The following is a 20,742-nucleotide window of genomic DNA, read 5'->3' as shown; positions in this document are numbered from 1 at the left end:
GCAGTAAAGGAAGTTCAATCTACTTTTTCATTCCTGCAGTCCTGAGCGCAGCACTAGTTGTAGTGATATGCAGATATGATAGGAGAATTTTGGCTGTCTTTTGGATAATACCAAGAATTAGGTCTCCTTTGTATTTGCACTCTCTTTTCGTGTAAGGACTATTTTTTGAGACAGGGGAAAACACTAATAGCAAACTTACCTTTCTATTTAAAATGATCTTGGACTAAAAAAAAAAGTCTTTCTATGGATTGATTTGAGTGATTCCAGCTCATTCTTTCATTTGACCAGGCTTGGCTGGTTGTGGGCTTTCTTGAAGCAGTGGGCTCAATTGATTAATAACATTTCTATAAAGACGGAGTCGTGGCATGTAAAATGAAATGACAACACATATGAGACACCAGCCAAATGACAAGTCACTGGTTCAACTTGGCAAAACATTTTAAATACAAATGGATTGAAAATACTGACTGTCTTTTCCAAGCAATGGTTATCAAGCACCTTATTTCTTTCAGTGCCAGAGGTTTTATGAATATGAACCAAGCATACCCTGTTACTGGTTGACCTATGGGGATTTAGTAGCTGGTATGATCATCCTTATACACTGTAACAAAGAATTATGTTGAAAAGCAGCCGTGTCTGAGGCTTTATATATTTTTGACTTTCCCTACACTGTATCTGATGTTTATATCAGGTAATTATGTTAAAAATTGTAGAGATATCATATTGCCTACTAGGGGTTATTATTTTTTTTTAATTAAATAAAAGAATCCGATTTATCCCTAACTTGGTATTAAGGAGGTTGACGGTGTTAGTTATAAAATACCAATTCTCTCCAAACTGTAGTATTTCAAACACACTTTTGCTAGAATGGTCAGAATTACCTCTTCACTGTACAAGTTCATTTCCTGCTGGTTAGTTAGTGTGTGTGTGTGTGTGTACATGCATGAAAGGCAGAATTTTTGTTTTTAACTTCTGGTTTTGTGTATGGCATCTTTACTACTAATTACAGCAGTACCTGCAGGTTTAAGGACATCTTGATAAGGAATAATTCCACTGATATCAATGGAAGATACAGGAGTGTAAAATGGATGTAAGTGACAGTAGAACCGAGCCCCTTCAGATAAAACTCCAAAGAAAATAGTATTTGTTTGTTTCCTTCATATTAAGCATATGACCACCATTTTGTTTGTATTCGGAAGTCTTTTACTGGGGTGATATAATAATTTGTTTACTTCAATTTTTATGGAATTGAAATATACCTACTACTGAACTGAAAAATTACCTGTGCATCAACCTTTCAGAGTACCCAGAAAGGAACTCTGTCAGGTATTTGTTGATATCACTGTGCCTCCAGTCTCAGTTGGAAGCTGAAAATTAAAAATTTTATCCAGATACTTCAGAATTTCAAGAAGAGTTTGATGTTTGAGTTTGGTTCTAAAAAGGGAAGATTCAAGGAGGAAAGGGGAAGGATCTTATATTTACTTACTGCCTGATAAGTGAACTGCTATAAAGTAGATTAGTATTTTTACATATTTCTTTCATCTCAAAGCACCTCTGCAGATACCCAGAAGCAGTACAGCATTAGCATTCATTACTGTCCATGGCTTGTTCCTCCATTAAGTCCAGCCTGATCATGTCTCTGTATACGATGTTCTGTCAACTAGCTGGTGGTCAGCCTTTAGCTGAGACTGAACTTGGCATCTTATCATCTGTTTGTCTTCTGCAGAGTCTCCACCATTGTAATCTTTTCGATTGTTGCCAATCTCAACCGTGATTTCACATTCTGCTTTTTTTCATTTATCTTTAAATCATTCTACTTTACACTTGCCATCTTTCAGTGCTCTCATCTCTGCTTCCTCCAGTGTTCTAATGTCGATTTTATTTGATGCAGCTGCTTCCAGACGATGGAGAAATATTGTTAGTACACAGGCTTGCTAAATTTTCACCATAGTACACTATATAATGTTTTTCATTCAGTAGTTTCATCAATTTCTTTGCAGCACTTGCAGCTAAGACACATCTCCTTTCAACCTCATCTTTGATGGAACCATTGGCGTTCATATCTCCCATTATCAGAATCTTATGTTGAGAAATCTCATCTGTCATCCAGATGTTGATAAAATTTGTTCTCTTCCTATTCTGCTGCTTCTATTGGTGCATAACAGCAGATCAGTTAGGCATAGCTTATTGTAGACAGTAGTAAACCTGGATATGTTAACCTACTCAGACAGCAGTTTCCAGCTGTTCATTGAAGTAACTGTTCTCTTGTATAATGCTATAGCAATCCCAACTCTATCCTTTGCTTGTTCACTTGAATATCTGGAGTAAAGGAAAGTATAACATCTATCTATCAACTCTCCTGTACCCAACCAATCTGTCTCCTGTATGGCAGCAAGGGAAAATAACAACTCCCTTCATTCCTCAGCTACTAACTTAGTGTGGCCTGGAGCAAAGAGAGTTCTAACACTCTAGCTTGTAATATGTATAATGTGTTCAGCTGTTATCTGAAATCTATGATCTTTTCCATTTGCTAGGCCTGATAGGCCTTGTTCATAATCCATGTGACTCAGTTTGGTTTGCTGTACTGTTTCTGTAACAACTGAGTTTTGCATGTAATGGCTTGTTAGGCCAATCCCCCCCATCTGACTCATAAGAATGCCATGTCATAGCCTGCTGGCCTGCTAGGAACAGGTATCAGTATTCCACCCTAGCTCGCTTGTATTCTAAGGCTAACAAGCTTGGGCTGCTTGGACTGAAATCAGAGTTTTCCTTCTTCTAGATATTGTTGGTTCATGGCATCTTATTTCATAATATTCAGTGCAACCCTTCTGAGTTTCCCCAAGATGGGCTACCCGCATCCAGAGCCTGATGGTAGGCCTCTATGTAGTTGTATTCAAGCACAAGAGGATATACGTATACAGCTATACATATCTTGCACACAAAGGCTGGAATTTGAAGCTCCAGGCTAGTTAAAAATGATAGAGAATTGTGGGGGAGATTTTCACATTGTATCATAGAAATACAGACAAATCCTCATTCATTTCTCCAACTCCCCCATGGAGTCTTCAAAGTCCATGGCTTCATGTGTAACATCTGTAATTCTTTATTTCCTTCTATCATTACCACAGAAAGGCCATTTATATTGACAGAGTTACTCATTTGTGTAATTTGTTTCCTCTTTTTACCAAACAGGAATGATAGCTAGCTGGGTTTTTTATTCTGAAGATGTTTCGCTGGACACCACCTGGGGGACACTTGATGTGAGGCAGTGGTAGCAGAGTGGGAACTGGTGTGTGATTTGGAGATAGAAGATTGTAGCCCAAAGGGCACAGTTGTTCCATCCCTGTGTGGGCATACAGGGGAGGGAGGAGAGTGCAAGAACCTGACCTCTCCACATAGGACACAATCAGAATCCCTTCATTTGGGAGTTCACGAAATGTTCTTGTCAGATGCCTCTGAAACCAGCTGACAGGGGGGCTGTATATTTTCTGCATTGGTGCTTTGGGCTGCCTGGTTGCACTAAGAGGAGCAGTTTCAGTAACTTCAGGGATGATGCAGCATGTATTCGTCCCCTGTACATCAGGGACAAACCTGCTGAGGCATAATCTCTCCTCAATCCTCTCCTTGTATTGGTGCAGTGTATTAAATGGACAATCCGGTTCTTCGTGTGGGAGTTTGGCAATATTTTCTCTTAGGAAAAGTTTTTGAAATCTGGTGCATTTCAAAGGCAAAATTATACTTTTCAGAGTTGACTCTCATCCCTTGCTTATGAAAGTATCTCTGGGAGGTTTGGTTAAGCAGGATCCAGAACGGGGCATGAACTCCACCAAATTCTGATTTATAGTGCTTTTCACCCATTTTCTACAACACTGGTACAAGTTAAAGAGGAATTAGCTTCTCATTTTTTTAAAAAACAATATAAGGCCAAATTCTAAATTCTTTAGTCAGGTAAAATACTTATTGAATTGAGTATTTGTATGTGAAAGAGAATTTTGCCTGACTAAGGATTGAGCAAGAACTTGCGTATTTAGCCCTTATCTAATACTTCATCGTGAACATGGTACTACTGTGACTTAATGAAATAGAAAATCCCCATCAAAAAAATTGATATGCTACAATATATACAATGTGCTAGCTCAGGATTTAGCCAATGTTGAACCTTGGGAGAGAAATGAATCCAGTAAATATGATAGCAAGAAGATTGCTCACTCTCCTCAACTAGAAAAGAACACTTTTTTAAAATCTGTTTATAGTTTTCTATAGTTTTCTTTTTGTCCTATGCTTTCAGTCACAGCCATTTCTCCTTAAGTGCTAGCACTTAAGGAGAGAGAGACAAATTTACCCCAAGTCATTAGTGAAATTGGATTTTGCATTTTCCTTACTTACGTGTGAGGCACAATTTATATTTTCTGTACTTGCCTGTATTGTACTCCTCTGCCTCTGTATAGAACTCACAAAAGTAAGTGGCTATTGCCATTCTGTTGGGTCATGGGAATTCATTCATCCCAGTCACAGGCAACTGAGCACACCGGATGGCATTCACTCTACTGTGGAGGGCCTGCTCCCTTAAGCCCTGCACTGAGGATCCATAATGGAGCTGCTGTCTGAATTGCCTCAGAGGTAGGCTTCTGCTACCCCGGGAATCACAAAGTGGGTGCCTGCTGTGACATCAGTTAGGAGGGCAGCATTGGAGAAGTCTTTATGGAGGTTCAGGGATCCATGTTTCCATAGAAATTTGTGACCTATGATACTGGAAATGAGGCATGGAGGGGCCTTTACTCTAGCATGTTGGCTGAAATAGTGTCTGCAGTGAGTTATGACTTGGTTCTGCATCCTATCTCCTGAATAAAGGGGGTGGATTTCTAAATTCCCACTACAACCACCCCCCATTTAATCTGCATCCAGGTATGGGTGTCAAGGTTGTCATTCTGATACCTTCCTGATATTTTTTTTTTTGTTCCAAGTTGGATCCAAAACTGGAAATGTCTTCCCCTTTAAGATGGGATTGGGCTAAATTCTTAAAAGAACAGGCATTTTCTTGAGATTTCACTCCAAGATGGCTGAAATCTCAGGACAGCCCTTGCGTATATATGTTCTGTATGAGTGGGTGGCTCATTTTTAATCACATTATTTCCAAAAACACAGAGACAAAATGAAAAGTAGCAATAGGCTTTTACACAGAAAAGTGCTGTAAAACCACCAGAGCTAGGGTAGTTTGCAGTATTTGCTTAGATGTAAATGGATTCTCTCCTCTGATTTGTGCAGAACAGGATAACTACCACATGCACTGGCAGGAAACCACATAATGAGGTGATAACATCAGTTCAGGGGGACTTTGTCTCAGGTGTTTGGGAGGATGAATCAATTGGCTGTCACTCAAGAGGAATAGATTTATTAGAGGGAAGAAATAGCTATCTAAAGGAATCTCCTGAAATCAGTATGTTTGCCACCAGTTATTTCTGACTGAATCACAAAGGGAATACCGGTATTTATAGGAGCTGTTACTGTTCCCTACTTCTCGAAGAGGAATTGGTGCATATCACATAATGATTAAATGTAAGATATGTGTGTGTGTGGGGAGATCTCTTAGTAAATAAAGGGTAAAAATTGTTGTGCGTGTTAATTGTTGCTGCATGCCTCAATACTTTACCATGCATATCATTCAATTTTATTGATCTTTATACCATAAACAAAGACCATTTCCTATACAGCATAGATTTCAAATATAACACACAATACTGTAAAAATAAGTCTGACTTTAGATTAGAAGGCAGTGAGTGCATTTTGAAGAATAATTAGTACTAGTATGGGGTTAAAGGGCAAACATAATTTTGTAGGCATTTATTCTGTCACGGCATTATTTGTTACCTAAAACTTTACAGTTAACATAGGCACCTTTATGCTAACTGCTTACATAATTCAATATAGAGACTAAATATAATTTAATCTTAAAGCTATAATAGGATTGTAAAAGTGGACAAAAAATGATCTGTAGAGAAGTTAACTCAGTTTAAAATACATGACATATACAGTAAATCTGTATTTCATTTAAATATCACTTAGGGTAAGAACCAAATTGTTACCAGTGCTTTCTATTTTAGATACATTGTTGGAGATAAGAAGAAAAAGAAGAGAGCTGGGAAATAAAATATATAGGGCATGAATAAATGTATCCAGTATCAAAAGTAGTCAGTGTATTGGCAGATTTTGACTAGATGAAAGGTACTTTTATCTTCTATTTGGATGAGGGTTTAGAAAAGTAAAATAAAGTTGTGGTAGAATTATTCCCCATGCACCTTCCTAAGGACAACTCTGACTTAATAAAATGTTCTATTCATTCTCACAGGTGAATACTTAGCTCTTTACCACAATGCAGAATGAACCATGTTTGAAAGCTATGTTTAAAACATATGAGCTGATTCTGCAAACACTTATTCATGTAAAGAAATGTATTCACATGAGTAGCTGCACTGAAAAATTATTTGTGGAACACTGCCCACTTCTGTAAAAAGTCATGAGTCAGACTCCTTAAAGTTATTAAATTTAAAAATTAAACATGTTGCATTCCCCCCTCCCATTCTGGCTTCTGAACCCATAGGGTACACTTGGGTCATCCTTTCAAACTTTTTTGTGCAACTGTGAGGTTTGGAAACTTAAAAAAGAAAAAGAAAGCTGAGATGCTCATGTAATCACTTGTCTCCAGAAGTTGGGCTCTTAAAAACCAAAACCAAAACCAAGCCCCCGCCCCCCAGATATTGCAAGATTTGTGATAAAATCAGAAGAATTGACAACACTACCCTTGTTTGGACATGGGCTTGTATCATTGAGCTTGTCCATAAATTCATGCACAAAAGGGAGCCCTGCATACAGCGTTCTGCCCCTCTCTTGCATGGAATCAGTGATGGGGAAACTCAGAAATATTCACCTCTGTTGATTGAGGGGGGTACAGGGCAAGCCAGAGTCAGAAGTGAGTATGGGGGGCACACTATATGATATAATGTGTATGCTTTGTGTTTACAATCTATTTACAAATGCTGTAGAAAAATATCAGACTGCTTCACACCTGATAATTTATACATGTAAATGCAAGTAAACGGCAGAGAAATTTACATGGCATAGCTAAAAGGCATAGATATACAGACTGAACTTGTATGGACTTCAGTGAGAGTTCTGGATGATTGAGGAGTAAAGTGTGAGGCCCATTGTATGGCAAAAATGAAACAATAGTCAAGTTTCTAGGAGAATAATTGAGCATAGGGAAACTGTAATTAGCAAATTTTGATTGTTTAATTTTCTTTTTTGTGAGGAAAAGAAATTAAATTTAAATTTAAAAAATCTTTTTTTTTGTAAAAAATGAAATTTGCAATTAAGTTATTTCCTTTTATAATACTTGTGGAAACTTCTGTAAGAAGTTGGCCAGAAAACTGTCTTTGGTAGCTGTGATCTTTTATTTTTTTTTTTTTTTTTTTTTTTTTTTTTACACACAGCAATGCAATATGCATATTCTTGGATGATGTTTTTTTTTTTTTTTATTATCATTGTGGACCAGGGATGGTCCATGGGAAAGGGGACTACTGCCCTCCAGGAACTAAGAATTGTGTGGGTGATTAGGCAAATTCATTTAGATACCACCACCTGGAGTGGCCTGCATATACTGGTTCAAACTGGATTCTCTAGACAGAGACAAAGAAAAGACTTTTGGATAAATAGTCTGAGTTTAAACTGACTTGGGGCCTGCTTTCTGATTCAGAAACAGAGAGGAACTTCTGTCCAAGGGAGGCCCCAATTCTTTCTGGGAAGAGTTGGAAGGACTTAACTTATTCATGGGGGTTCTTAGTGTGACCAACAGGTGTTATGAACTTGTAACAACAGGAAAAACCTTTTGGTGGGGTTTTTGTTGGAGTTGCAGTGATCTCTGGTAAGCTTATTAATATGTGTAACATAAGAACATAAGAGAGGCCGTACCGGGTCAGACCAAAGGTCCATCTAGCCCAGTATCTGTCTACCGACAGTGGCCAATGCCAGGTGCCCCTGAGGGAGTGAACCTAACAGGCAATGATCAGTGATCTCTCTCCTGCCATCCATCTCCATCCTCTGACGAACAGAGGCTAGGGACACCATTCTTTACCCATCCTGGCTAACAGCCATTTATGGACTTAGCCACCATGAATTTATCCAGTCCCCTTTTAAACATTGTTATAGTCCTAGCCTTCACAGCCTCCTCAGGTTAGGAGTTCCACAAGTTGACTGTGCGCTGCGTGAAGAAGAACTTCCTTTTATTTGTTTTAAACCTGCTGCCTATTAATTTCATTTGGTGACCCCTAGTTCTTGTATTATGGGAATAAGTAAATAACTTTTCTTTATCCACTTTCTCAACATCACTCATGATTTTATATACCTCTATCATGTCCCCCCTTAGTCTTCTCTTTTCCAAACTGAAGAGTCCTAGCCTCTTTAATCTTTCCTCATATGGGACCCTCTCTAAACCCCTAATCATTCTAGTTGCTCTTTTCTGAACCTTTTCTAGTGCTAGAATATCTTTTTTGAGGTGAGGATACCACATCTGTACACAGTATTCGAGATGTGGGCGTACCATGGATTTATATAAGGGCAATAATATATTCTCAGTCTTATTCTCTATCCCCTTTTTAATGATTCTTAACATCCTGTTTGCTTTCATCTTCAGAGAACTATCCACGATAACTCCAAGATCTTTTTCCTGACTCGTTGTAGCTAAATTAGCCCTCATCATGTTGTATGTATAGTTGGGGTTATTTTTTCCAATGTGAATTACTTTACATTTATCCACATTAAATTTCATTTGCCATTTTGTTGCCCAATCACTTAGTTTTGTGAGATCTTTTTGAAGTTCTTCACAATCTGCTTTGGTCTTAACTATCTTGAGTAGTTTAGTATCATCTGCAAACTTTGCCACCTCACTGTTTACCCCTTTCTCCAGATCATTTATGAATAAATTGAATAGGATTGGTCCTAGGACTGACCCTTGGGGAACACCACTAGTTACCCCTCTCCATTCTGAGAATTTACCATTAATTCCTACCCTTTGTTCCCTGTCCTTTAACCAGTTCTCAATCCATGAAAGGACCTTTCCTTTTATCCCATGACAGCTTAATTTACATAAGAGCCTTTGGTGAGGGACCTTGTCAAAGGCTTTCTGGAAATTTAAGTACACTATGTCCACCGGATCCCCCTTGTCCACATGTTTGTTGACCCCTTCAAAGAACTCTAATAGATTAGTAAGACACGATTTCCCTTTACAGAAATCATGTTGACTATTGCTCAAGAGATTGTTTTTCTATGTGTCTGACAATTTTATTCTTTACTATTGTTTCAACTAATTTGCCCGGTACCGACGTTAGACTTAACATGTAGATTTTTTTAAAATGTTCTCTCTGTAATGCTTTCACCTTAAGAATAAATGTGCTTGCTTATAATAATCTGTGTGGTAATTTAACTGAGGACAATTATGGTATTTGTAACCTCTGATGAGAAAACAAAGCAAGTCTGTGTAGGTAGTCTGATTTGCTGGGGAAATCACAGTGTAGGCAGAGAACTGTGCAGAGAAACACAGATCTCTTGGGAGCCAGAAGCTTAAGAGTGGATGCTGTTGCTGGATCACAGAGAGGGAATACTGGTGCAATTGCCCTGAACTGTGACAGAAAGTACATCAGTTTACCTGCTTGATAATATTCTGGTTCACTGCATGGAGTTAAACCTAAAGAGGCTGTATGAGGGAATTATCAGGAAATGAAACAATGACAGAAGTAAGGTATTTCTAAGGAGAATAACAAGAGCCCTTAAGAGAGCAGTGGGTAAGCTAGTCACTGGGAAATATCACCCTGTCTGTCACCAGTCAGGTTAACAGACCGGTCTTTCCAAAGCCAAAGCCTATGATCAAAAGAACACTAAGACATTGAAATACCCTGCCTGGAGAGAAAAGAAGGTGAGTGGACAACAGAAGCTCAGAGAGACAAGCTGTGGGAGACAGAGAGAGAGAGAAACAGCAGAAGGAGACTCTCTCTCCCTGCCCAGATATAGGCAGAGACTGCTAGGCCATGGAGCTAAGGGGGGGACTCAGCAATGTCAGAGGCACCTGAGCTTTGAAAGAGGTGATCAACTGTAGGCAAGACCCCAAAGTGTGGCCCTTGGGTGGCTTTAATCTTTTTCTCTGCTTGCTGGATACCTTTGGGCCAACGCCAATACATATGTTTGCAAGGAGATGCTTCTGAGTCACTTCAATCAATTGTTGGTCACAGCACCTGAATAGGAGTGTCTTGCAGGCACCAATTGTAGTTGGGCCTGTTGGGTTAATATGGTAAGAAACAAGGGAGTTGCCACCCCAGGACCTAGTCTAAGGCTATTCTACACTTGGAGTTAGGGGTGTGGTTCCCAGCTTGCATAGACATACTCGTACTACGTGTTAGGGTGCTAAAATTAATAGTGTAGATGCATTAGCACAGGCAGTGGGAGGGGCTAGCCGTCCTGGTTACAAACCAGCCTGACCTCCATAGGTATGCACTTGGGGTGGCTAGTCTGTGTCGCCGCATTGCAGCTACTCTACTACTTTTAGCTTACTATCTTGATTAGAGCTAATACGAGTCTATCTGCTCTCACTGGGAATCACACCCTTAGGGCAAAGTTCAGACTTAGCCAATGAGTGGTAAAATCATCAGGTTACAATACATCCAGAGAGAAGTGAAGATAGGGGGACTTGTCAGTTGAGGGTGCGCTGCTGAAGGACTATGTCAAAGGGTGGCTGGCCCGTTTTATGGAAAAGTGGGGCCTCAATTCCACCTGTGAGAAGATCAGCTCACTTCTCCAGATGAATAATGATGAGGTCATATGACAAACTCAGGCCAAGTCTGGGGAAAAAAAGGAGGAAGGGACAGACTGCTGGGAGCAGTCCCTGGGAAAGGGTGCTCAAGTGGGAGCCTAACCAGGAGTGGCGCCAGAGTTTCTGGTGCCCTAGACAGAATTCGGGGGGGCGGCATTTTGTGCGCTCCCCACGGGGCGCGTGGGAGCTTCCGGTTCCACTCCCATTGCACTGCCGAAGAAGGACCCTCCGCCAAAATGCCGCTGGTGACAGCGGCAGTCATTGAGCTGCACAATTGCCTGTTGCTGTTTTCCGCGGCACATCTGCAGAAGGTCCTTCTTCGGCGGCGCGATAGGAGTGGAACCGGAAGCTCCCGCGCGCCCCGTGGGGAGCGCACAAAATGCCGCCCTCCGAATCCTAGTGCCCTAGGCGACCGCCTAGGGTCGGCTAATGGAAGCGCCGGCTCTGAGCCTAACACTCCAGCTAGGCAGAGTCTGCCTGGCAGGACAGAAGCCTACAAAGCTGCAGTTGGCCTGAGAAAGCAGCTGTAGGTGAGTGCTGCAGGGAGCAAGACTGATTTCCTGCAGGGAATAAAAGGGTCTGTGTGACTATAACCCAGCTATGGGAAGGAGGGCCAAGGAAAGAAGAGAGTGAAGTGCTTGAGGGGAGAAGGTAAAAAAGGCAGGGCAGATCTTGTATCTTTTCCAGAGGCTCATTGATCAGGAAAAGGAGATGCTGAATCCAGCTGGAATCTGGGCAGAAGAGAGGCCCTTTTTTTGTTTTTTTTTTTTTTCATTGTAAAATCCAGCAGCAGGACGTCTCTACACCTTTTTTTTGTGTGTGGTTGTGGGGGGGGGGGAACTGAAGTAGGGGGCTGAAGAGCCACCCCAGGCCACAGGAGAACACCCAAGAGTCAGTCAGCCCTGCTACAGACTGCAATGGGGTCTGAGTCACAGCTACATTGTAACCGTGATAGGATATTAGTAGGGCCCTTCCAAATTCATGGTCCATTTTGGTCCATTTAATGGTCAAAAGATTTTAAAAATTATAAATGTCATGATTTCAGCTATTTAAATCTGAAATTTCACAGCATTGTAATTGCAGGGGTCCTGACCCCAAAAGGAGTTGGGGGGGCACAAGGTTATTGTAGGGGGTCTGTAGTACTGCTACCCTTACTTCTATGCTGTTACTGGTGGCAGCTGGAGAGTGGCAGCTGCTGGGAGCCAGAGCCCTGAAGAGAAGGCCACCCCCACCAGCAGCAGCAACAGAAGGATGGCATGAGAGAGAGTATATCACACCTACTTCTGTGCTGCTGCCTGTAGAGCTGGGCCCACAGTCAGCAGCTACGACTCTCCATCTGCCCAGTTCTGAAGACAGCAGCGCAGAAGTAACGGTGGCACGGTACTGCTGTTGGGGAGGCGCTGCCTTCATAGCTGGGTGCCCAGCCAACAGATGCTGCTCTCTGGCTTCCCAGCTCTAAAGGCAGTACAAAAGTAAAGGTGGTAATACTGTGACACCCCTAAAATAACCTTGTAACCCCCCTGCAACTCCCTTTTGGTCAGGACTCCCAATTTGAGAAATGCTGGTCTCCTCCATGAAATCTATATAGCATAGGGTAAAATCACACAAAATACCAGATTTCACAGGGGGAGACCAGATTTTATGGTCTCTGACACATTTTTCATGGCTGTGAATTTAGTAAGTGGACAGTGACCAGAGGAATTCCACTCTGGGAAGAGTGCAGGCAGAGAAGTCTGTCACTTGGAAAGAATGCCCATGCAAGAAAGAGTGACCATGCAAAGATCGGAAGAAAGATTGCATGTGTGGCTTACCCCTGTACTGTTACAGCAGTTGTCTTTGGAAGATTGAAAATAGCAGCTCTGACTAGTTAGCTTTAGATTTGTCAAGTTATAGCAATTTCCTAGCTACTTAATAAAGAAACTTTAAAGTTTGATGTGATAAGGTTTGCCTTCCTGACTGTGCAAGTCACTATCAAAGCTCTCCCCAGTATGAGTGTGAGTGATAATCTTGTGCTTATGAAGTGAAATGCATTACAGCAAGTGGAATTTACTTCTTACTGGAGCTGAAGGTTGTGACAGTCCAGGCTTCCATTTTGCTTCCGGAAAAAAGGATTAAGATTGGACTAATAAATGGGGAAAGACACCAGTTTCATTGCCTGTGCTAAACTTTCTGCATAATTTCATTGATTAAACACACACATATAGATATCTATATCTATCACATCTGCCATATGAGGTCTCAGTCCAATGCAAATGAAAACTGCTGAATTATAACACTGCAAAAATAGGACTTCTGTGTGTAGTTCTGTTACAGTTATGCTCTGAAAGGGATGAGATTTTTATCTGGCAATTGTCCTCTGTTGCGGATTACAGATTGATGGGGAAGTGGGGGGAGGGGTATATAGAGAGATTTTTCTATCCACAGTATTAAATGTAATTGATTTCCCTGCCTTTTTTGACATTTATAATAATAATTGTCTTTTTTATGACAGTAGAATGTCTAGCTACAGTAGGAAAGTAATAAAAATAATTTAGGAACAAAGGAAGTAGAACTGAAAATGAATGAAAAGATTTCCAGGACACTTAGACCATTAATTACTATATAGAACAAGAGGAAAGACATTAGGACCAAATCCTGCTCCCTGCTCAAAGAGAACAAGTTCTGTACTGGGGAGGTTTGCAGTAGTGCAAGTGGGAAAAGGATTCTTTGCCTTCAGACCATGGAGTAGCAACAGAATCATTTGGTGGCTGCTAGAAGAGCCTGAAAGCAGTAGTAGCCCCAGGGGAATCTTCATAATGGTGAATCCATTGGCTCTGCTCCACAAGGAAAACCCTTTCACATTAGCCTGTTTGAACCCTCAGCACAAGTGCTCCACAGCATGGAGAGAAAGTTGGCCGCCCATAGGTGGTCCTCTAATTCTCCTCTGTATGCCTTCTCCATAGCAGGTGAGTACTGCTGCCCACAGAGTCCCCCTAACCACATTGCTAGGTGTAGGGGTGATGGGTTTTCCCACTGAGGAGGTAACCACTTAAAAGTAGGAAGTAGGAAATAAAAAGCATCACTCTAAGATCTCTGAAATGCTGAGATAAAAAGCAGATTAACACAACAGTAACAGAAAATGAATTTAAGATGAAAGGAGCAATAATACAGTGGCTGCTTAGGGAAAAAAAAATCAAATGTAATAAGCATCAGTGTAACAGGGCATCAGTGTAACAGGGCAAGATCGAATGTTATAAGCATCAGTGTAACAGGGCATCAGTGTAACAGGGCAAGATGAAACTACACAATTTCCTCTCACTCCAGCAAAGAATCTGAGCCAGAAACTTGTTAATCATAACTGGACGCTTTCCCTGCTGTTATATGGAATTGTTCTAAACACTTTCTGGTTAAAATGATGTTATATCTGGAGATTTATGTAATGTGCCAACTGGAGGTTGCAGCTCAAATGTTCCTTTAAGAGGCCCAGTTATACTTCTTAGGCCTGGTCTACACTAGGACTTTAATTCGAATTTAGCAGCGTTAATTCGAATTAACCGTGCACCCGTCCACACAGGAAGCCATTTAATTCGACCTAGAGGGCTCTTTAGTTCGAATTCGGTACTCCACCCCGACAAGGGGAGTAGCGCTAAATTCGACATGGCTATGTCGAATTAGGCTAGGTGTGGATGCAAATCGAACTTACTAGCTCCGGGAGCTATCCCACACTGCACCACTCTGTTGACGCTCTGGACAGCAGTCCGAGCTCAGATGTTCTGAGCAGCCATACAGGAAAAGCACCGGGAAAATTTGAATTCCTTTTCCTGTCTGGCCAGTTTGAATCTTATTTCCTGTGTGGACGTCGTGGCGAGCTCAGCAGCACTGGCAGCGATGCAGAGCTCTCCAGCAGAGGAGTCCATGCAATCTCAGAGTAGAAAGAGGGCCCCAGCATGGACTGACCGGGAAGTCTTGGATCTGATCGCTGTGTGGGGCGATGAGTCTGTGCTTTCGGAGCTGCGCTCCAAAAAACGGAATGCAAAGACCTACGAGAAGGTCTCCAAAGCCATGGCACTCAGAGGATACAGCTGGGATGCAATGCAGTGCCGCGTGAAAATCAAGGACCTGAGACAAGGCTACCAAAAAATCAAAGCGGCAAACGGACGCTCCGGAGCCCAGCCCCAGACATGCCGCTTCTACGAGACACTGCATGCCATTCTCGGTGGGTCTGCCACCACTGCCCCACCAGTGACCGTGGACTCTGAGGATGGGATAGTGTCGAGGGGCATTTTCTCGGCGATGTTCGCCGATGGGGAAGATGAGGAAGGGTTTGTGGAGGACGAGGCAGGCGACAGCGGTTACAATACTGCTTTCCCCGACAGCCAGGATCTCTTCATCACCCTCACAGAGATCCCCTACCAACCCTCCCCGGCCGTTAACCCGGACTCCGAATCAGGGGAAGGATCAGTCGGTAAGTGCTATAAACACGTAAACATTTATTTTTTTAACAAAACAGGAATAAAAACTATATAAAAAGAAGGTCAATGCATATAGGGATCGAACAGAAATCCTCTTGGGACAGTTCTACGAAGCTCTCTGAGAGGTACTCGAAAAGCCTCCACAGGAGGTTCCTGGGGAGAGGTGCCTTGTTGGGTGCTCCATGGAAGCATACTCTTCCGCGCCAGGCCATCCTGAGGTATAATGGGAGCATCGCCTCGACTAGCATGGCAGCATAGGGCCCTGGTCTGTGCAGGGATTCACGCAGCATTCGCTCTCTGTTTCTCCTGGAGACCTGCCTCAGGGTGATCTCGCTCGGTGACTGCTGCATCTAATTAGGGGAATTACTTTAATGTTACTATTGTGAATGCTTGACTTTTCCTTTGCATAACAATGACCGTCGTTTAACAGCCACGTGTTGTAGGCTGCAGAGGAAAAGCATACAGGGATCTTTCCTGGGGACAGCCGCGAGGGACTGGAACAGGGTCAGACTTTATGCTTTCCAGATTGCCTGCAGCAGGAGGGCACTGCTATCCATTAACTGTTAAGCAGCCTAAAGTTTACGGCTTACCAGGCCTGGCTGCTACACGGATTCTGCTGTCCTGCCCCGCTTGTCCGATCTCCAGTGCAAGACCCCAGGCAATGAAAGCGAATGCCGAAAATTCGAACTTGTCCTGAGAGCACATGAGATTAGGTGCCCTGTATGGTCTTGTTCACAGAAACTGAGTAGACTGTGTTCAGTGTTCGCAAACATGTATCTTTGGAAGGAAATCACTTCCTTTTTCCCATTACATAGCTGCAGCTCTTTCCCGAACTGCCCCGGCATCCCCCTCACAGAGGCTGGCGCAGATTAGGCGGCGAAAGAAAAAGACTCGGGACGAGATGTTCACTGAACTGATGGCCTGCTCCAGAGCCGAGGCGGCCCAGCAGAGCCAGTGGAGGGAGACCCTCTCTCAGCAGCAGCGCTCACACAGCAAACAGGAGGACAGGTGGCGGCAGGAAGACCAGCAGGCGACTCAAACGCTGCTTGGACTAATGAGGGAGCAAACGGACACGCTCCGGCGCCTTGTGGATGTTCTGCAGGACCGCAGGCAGGAGCAGAGAGCCCCCTGAACTGTATCTGCAACCGCCCTCCCCCGCCACAAAGTCCTGTCCCCCCCTCACCCAAAATCACAAGAAGGAGGGGCGCTAGGGGCCGTGAAAACTGTCACTCCACCCCAGCAGAGCGCTCATGTACCAAACAGCTCTCATTCCCTAAGGTATGAGAATTGCTTGCCTTCCTGGCTCACCCGATCCCAAATCCCAGTTTCATCCCCCAACTGTGTAGTTGAGTATTAAAAATAGTTTGCTGTTCATTACTGTTTCCGTCATGTTTCTTTGCAGAAGACTTTGTGTGAAGGGGGGGGAGGGGTTTGTTAATTGCATAGGACAGCCACCATTAACAGGGTACAGACATGGGGGCAGGATCAACAGCAGGTCACACACAGAGTGCAGTCACTAGGCACCCGGGTCACTCTGCGAGGTGTCTGCTGCCCCAGGTCAGTCTGGGAGGTGTATGTTGCCCCAGGGTCCGAGCGCCTGGCATCCACAAATGGCAAGGCAGGCTGCCCTTACCATGCCCTTCCACCCTAGACATGAACCTCTCCAATGCCCTGAGCCCCAGCCAGAGCCATCATCCCCCCACACCTACTCACCCTTCCCACACACCCCTCACCCCTTCCTGCAAACCCACCCCTTCCTGCACACCCTCCGGTAACCGTCCTCCCCCCAGAGACCGCTGTAGGAGCAGGAGCCTGTCAGTCCTCGAGTGTAGAAGCGGTCTGTACATCACTGCACACCGTACCCACCACAGTCTGCGTCCCTGTTGGAACCCTTGAACGAGAATTCATTAGTAAAGAAAACTTTGTTAATTAAAAATGTTCCAATAACTTTATTTTTAAACGTCTGTTGGAAGGGGGGAAACCTGGTGAACGGGGTATGTAACCGCTGAAAAAAGTCAATAGTAACTGAAACAGGGGCAGGTTCAGCTTCTCTGTAAAGAGACTGGACAGTCATAGGTTACCCTGCTCTCTGAGGAACCTAGCTTTCAAAGCCTCCCGGATGCACAGCGCTTCCCGCTGGGCTCTTCTAATCGCACGGGTGTCTGGCTGAGCGTAATCAGCAGCCAGGCGATTTGCCTCAACCTCCCATCCTGCCATAAAGGTCTCCCCCTTGCTCTCACGGAGATTGTGGAGCACACAGCAAGCTGCAACAACAATGGGGATATTGGTTTCGCTGAGATCCGAGCGAGTGAGTAAGCTCCTCCATCTCCCCTTGAGACGTCCGAAAGCACACTCCACCACCATTCTGCACTTGCTCAGCCGGTAGTTGAAGAGCTCCTTGTCACTGTCCAGGGTGCCTGTATAGGGCTTCATGAGCCAGGGCATTAGCGGGTAGGCTGGGTCCCCGAGGATCACTGTAGGCATCTCCACATCCCCAACACTTACTTTGTGGTCCGGGAAGAAACTACCTTCCTGCAGGTGTCTAAACAGACCAGAGTTCCTGAACACACGCATGTCATGAACCTTGCCCGGCCACCCGACGTAGATGTTGGTAAAACGTCCCCTATGGTCCACCAGTGCTTGCAGCACCATTGAAAAGTAGCCCTTTCGGTTAATATACTGGCTGGCCTGGTGGGCCGGTCCCAGGATAGGGATGTGAGTCCCATCTATAGCCCCACCGCAGTTTGGGAATCCCATCACGGCGAAGCCATCTATGATGACCTGGACATTTCCCAGGGTCAGCACCTTTGAGAGCAGTAGGTCAACGATTGCGTGGGCTACTTGCATCACAGCAACCCCCACGGTAGATTTGCCCACGCCAAAGTGGTTCGCTACTGACCGGTAGCTGTCTGGCATGGCAAGTTTCCAGAGGGCTATGGCCACTCGCTTCTGCACACTCAGGGCTGCTCGCATCCGGGTGTCCTGGCGCTTCAGGGCAGGGGACAGCAAGTCACACAGTTCAAGGAAAGTGCCCTTACGCATCCTGAAGTTTCGCAGCCACTGTGATTCATCCCAGACCTGCAGCACTATGTGGTCCCACCAGTCCGTGCTTGTTTCCCGGGCCCAGAATCGCAGTCCCATAGCATGAACGTGACCCATTGCCACCATGATCTCTGCGGCGCGGGATCCCGTGCTTTGTAAGAGGTCTGTGCCACTCTGACACTTCATGTCCTCACCGCGCTGCCGGAGCCTCCTCACCCGATTTCTCAGCAGCTGACTGTGGAAGAGGTGTTCGATAAGGTGCGAGGAGTTGACAACGGCCATAAGTGCAGCGATGATCGCAGCGGGCTCCATGCTCGCAGTGCTGTGGCGTCCGCGCTGTCACTGACCAGAAAAGTGCGTGAACAGAGTTCCCGCTGGCACGTTCCAGGAGAGAGGGCGGGAGTGACGGTTGAATGACGACAGTTACCCAAAACCACCCTCGACACATTTTTCCCCCAGAAGGCATTGGGGGCTCTACCCAGCATTCCAATGGGAAGCGGGGACTGCGGGAACTGTGGGATAGCTGCCCAGAATGCACCGCTTCCAATGTCGATGCTTGCCCCGTTAGTGTGGACTCACAAAGTCGAATTAGTGTCCTTAGTGTGGATACACAAATTCGAATTCATCAGGTCGAATCCACAAATTTGACCTAACTTAAATCGAACTACTCTTGTAGTGTAGACATACCCTTACTCAGGCAAAATTCCCAGTGAAATCAACAGGAGTAAAGACTGCAGTGCTAGGTTAGACTGGCCAATTTTATCTCTGGTGTAGCCCAGTGATTTTGAGTGGCACTACACCAGATATGAATCTGACCTAAACTGTTCAGTAACTTCAGCAAATTGGTTTGAGAGAGAATATTCTGTTTATTTGAGTGCGATTTTAGCTGTTCATTTCTCAGCTAGCTGCAATAAATGAAAATGAGAAAGTAGAACTAGCTGTCGATTTTAAGCAAATCGGAAGCAAGACAGAAAAGAAAGAAACCTAATAAACAGACTGAATCCCTACCTAAACCTATTTCATTTCAGACTTACCATAAGTTGATTAGGCCAGTGGGAATGTGTAAGAGATCAGTAGTAAATTAAAGGGCTGTTATGGAGAAGCAGAAAAATCACATACAAAATAACAATATTTCAATGCTACAGATAAGCACTGTTGGCATACTAAGGCTTCCTGTCCTGATTCTGAAGCTTTAAATCCAAGAGATGTGCTGACTCAGCCTTACAGGAATAGTTTTACTAGGAAACTTATCTATACTATATTTGTTTTGTAACTTAAGCCACTAGCTTATTATATCTCATGCATTTTTATAATGTATTCCATTTCACAGTATTATACTCCTTCACTTTCACCATAGAACCGAATTTCTTTTCTTACACATCTTTTAACTGTATCAAGGTTAGTAATGATGTTTAGAATTTAAAAGTGTACCCAAGTTTCAAACATTTTTTTAATTCCCTTTCCTACCTCTCGCTGCTCTTTCATTTTTCAACATAGACGGAAATAAAGTGCATAGACAGTAGACCCTTTGATGGCTTTGTGGGTGCCCTGGATTCACATATGTGCTCTGAATTGATCATGTTGCAGGTTTTCTTGCAGTTGGATGTGCAAAATTGTTTTTCTTAACCTCTGAGGATAGGACAATAAGCAGTGGGCTTAAATTGCAGCAAGGGAGGTTTAGGCTGGACATTAGAGAACCTCCTAACTGTCAGGGTGGTTAAGCACTGAAATAAATTGCCTAGGGAAGTTGTGGGATCTCCATCATTGGAGATTTTTAAGAGCAGGTTAGGGGAAAAAAAAACCCTCTCAGGAATGGTCTAGATAATACTTACTCCTGCCATGAGACAGGGGACTGGACTAGATGACCTCTCAAGGTCCCTTCCAGTCCTATGATTCTATGATTAGAGAACTTTAACCATTATGATGGAAAAGATTATTATGTCATCAAACCCACCTCCCTTGATGAGGGGTTGGTTCCCTATAAAGTGTCTTCTAGTGTGCCACAGTGTTTATTTGAGTTACTATATTAAGAAAGCATGAAATAAATGCATACTCACTTTACTTTTCTCTAGACTACTTGCCCATCCCCTTCAGAATTTCAGCTCATTGTTTTTCCCGATGATTAACAGCACATGCAGGACTTAGTATTGTGGGCCCCAGTAATGACCACTAGATTACAGCTAAGGTTGCAAAGTAGTTTCTATTATATGATTTATTGTTTTAATAGGCTTGTATATTTCTGAAATGTATACCATAAAACACATGGGATAGGCAACACTGCCAAGTTAACATACTTGAGCTCTGTGGAGCAAGCGTGTCTGTATTTGTTGATGCAGAGGTGAGCACAATGGTGCCTTGGACTCTTACTGGGGCCCTGAGTCACAGTGCAATATA

The sequence above is a fragment of the Mauremys reevesii genome, linkage group 6, assembly GCF_016161935.1.
Source record: "Mauremys reevesii isolate NIE-2019 linkage group 6, ASM1616193v1, whole genome shotgun sequence".
NCBI lineage: Eukaryota > Metazoa > Chordata > Testudines > Geoemydidae > Mauremys > Mauremys reevesii.
This window is presented reverse-complemented; position numbering follows the sequence as displayed.